Genomic DNA, 3,239 nt, shown 5'->3' with positions numbered 1-3,239 from the left:
TTACCTTTGCACTGTCCGAACTTCAAAGAAAGACATTATCATCCCGAGGGGCCAGATTGTTAATGTTTCATGCAGGGCAATTACTGGGCCTGTGTCAGCAACGATACCAGTTCTGTTCGAACCTGATGAAATGGCTCAATGGCCAACCGGTCTCCAGATTTATGAAACGCTTAAGACTGTTAAGAAGGGATCTGTGTCACGAATTGATATTGAAGTCCATAATACAAGTCAACATGACATTAAACTTCCCAACCGCACCCCACTGGGAAGATTGCAGTTAGTTAAGTCTGTTACACCCATGGAAGCCCGATTAGCCAAAGAGAAGGGGCCCGAAACTTGTCGTAAAGACGACTCATGTACCCCTACTGGAGTAGACGATGAAGGACTTTGCAAGGAGCCAAATAATGCTCTGCCTGAGGTTGACATGACTAGTCTGACAACAGAACAAAAGGAAGTAGTACAACGGATGTTGAAAGAAGAAGCCGCCTCATTCGCAACAAATGAAGATGATATAGGGTGCATGGAAGGTCTTCAGATGGATATTGAATTGTCAGACAGTACACCCGTTCAGCGGAATTACATGTCAATCCCAGGACCCCTTTATCAAGAAGTGAAGAGCTACATCGAAGACCTAATGAACAAACGGTTCATCACCAAATCACGATCATCTTATTCGTCGCCAGTAGTGTGTGTTAGGAAGAAGGATGGCACTCTTCGACTGTGTGTGGACTATCGCGAATTAAACCGTCGTACCGTTCCTGACAGACACCCCATTCCAAGAATACAAGAAACCCTGGATAACTTAGGTGGTAATTCGTGGTTTAGCGTCCTAGATCAGGGCAAGGCTTACCATCAGGGCTTCATAGCACCAAAAAGCCGACCATACACCGCGTTCATCACACCGTGGGGTTTATATGAATGGGTTCGTATACCCTTCGGGTTGACAAATGCACCCGCAAATTTTCAACGATACATGGAACATTGCCTTGGCGAATTGAGGGATGAAATAGCCATTCCCTATTTAGATGATGTCATCGTTTTTAGCCAGTCCTTCGAGGAACACGTGGAACACATGCGAAAAGTACTCAAGCGCCTCCGGCAGCAAGGTATCAAACTCAAGCCGTCCAAATGTAAACTGTTTCGAAGAGAAGTTTGTTTCCTGGTACGTATTGTTTCGAAAGATGGATATAGAGTGGATCCCAGCGAAATAACTGCTGGGACTACCCTTGCAGAAAAGAAACCAAGGACTGTCGGGGAAGTGAGACAGTTAATTGGATTTCTGAGTTACTATCGTCGTTATATTCCCAATTTTGCCTGTCTCGCCAAGCCCTTGTATGGACTGTTAAACACACCAAAGCCTGAAAGGACACCCAAGCATACTGTGAAGAGGGCCTCCGACAAAAGGAATGGCCATTTACCATCTGCAACACCAATTACGTGGACAAAAACCCATCAACAGTCATTGAGAGAACTCATTGGATATCTGACTAATCCACCGATTATGGCCTATCCAGATTATGAAAAACCATTTATTGTTCACACGGATGCATGTAATGATGGCCTTGGTGCGGTCCTCTATCAGCGACAGGATGGGAAAACCAGAGTCATCGCATATGCGTCCCGCACTCTTACACCCGCAGAGAAGAACTATAACCTTCATGCCGGAAAACTCAAATTTCTGGCCTTGAAATGGGCAGTGTCGGACCAATTCCGGGATTATCTATATTATGCACCCGAATTCACAGTGTATACCGACAACAATCTGTTGACATATATACTGACTTCCGCAAAGCTGAATGCGACCAGCTTACGCTGGGTTGGCGAACTAGCAGATTTCAGGTTCCAAGTGAAATACCGTCCAGGCAAGTCCAATAGTGATGCTGACACGCTGTCACGAATGCCTCTGAACATTGAAGATTACATGGCCACGTGCAGTGAAAGAAGCAGCTTAGAGGTCGTACAGGCAACTATCTGTTCCGTGCAGTTTCAAAGTCGAGGTGACTTTCCGTGGCTAACAGCTTTAACTGATTCAATTACAGCCCTAGACGATGACAACATTATTACAACAGACCAGCAAATTGACCTTAAGCAAGCGCAAGAATTCGATCCAGTGATTAGCAGGGTTATGCACTTCATACAGTCAGGGAAGAGACCTTCAGTCAGAGAAAGTAAAGCTGAATCCAGGGACGTACAGCTGCTGCTGTTCCAATGGAACAAACTGATCCCAGGAAACGACAATATATTGTACCGTAAAACAAGCACAAACGAAAAGGTTGTATTACCCCGGAAACTTCGTAGGATTATTCTTAAAGAACTCCATGAGGACATGGGCAACTTGGGTGCTGAAAGAGTGTTTGATTTGACAAAAGCAAGATTTTACTGGCCACACATGAAAAATGATATCACACACTTTGTTACCAAAGTATGCAGATGCATCAAACAAAAACCACCTGTGATCAAGCAGCGAGAGCCACTTAACCCAATTGTCACCACAGCGCCCTTTCAAATGGTCTCACTGGATTTCCTCCATGTTGAAGCAAGTGGAGGAGGCTATCAGTACATCTTGGTAGTGATGGATCACTTCACCCGGTATGATCAAGTTTACGCAACCAAAGATAAGTCTGCAAAGACTGCAGCAGAGAGGGTATACAACGATTTCATCTTGCGTTTTGGAGTCCCTGAAACAATCCACCATGATCAAGGCGGTGAATTTGAGAACAAACTGTTTTACAATCTGGATAAACTTCTTGGAACTCGTCATTCAAGAACTATGCCGTACCACCCCCAGGGGAATGGTCAGGTTGAACGCTTCAACAGGACATTACTTTCAATGCTCCGGACTCTGCCAGAAAAACACAAGTCAAGGTGGCGTGATCACCTGAACAAAGTGGTACATGCATATAATTGCACGAAGAATGACTCGACAGGTTACGCCCCATTTTTCTTCTATTTGGCAGACCCCCGCGTCTCCCTGTTGACCTGATGTTTAACCTTAAACCACCCACTGGATTCAGTTCCTACCCAGAATATGTTAGAAAGTGGCGAAATGCTATGTCAGAAGCTTACAAGATAGCTTCAGAAACTGCCCAGCGGAATGCTCAGCGGGGAAAGAAACAGTATGACAAGAAGGTACGACACATCGTGCTTATGCCTGGAGACAGAGTGCTTGTTCGAAACCTGAGTGAGCGAGGCGGACCAGGAAAATTGAGGTCATACTGGGAAAACGAGGTGCACATAGT

The sequence above is a fragment of the Montipora foliosa genome, chromosome 8 (genome assembly GCF_036669935.1).
Source record: "Montipora foliosa isolate CH-2021 chromosome 8, ASM3666993v2, whole genome shotgun sequence".
Taxonomy (NCBI): Eukaryota; Metazoa; Cnidaria; class Anthozoa; order Scleractinia; family Acroporidae; genus Montipora; species Montipora foliosa.
The sequence above is the reverse complement of the archived record's forward strand: the minus strand, read 5'-3'. Positions refer to the sequence as shown.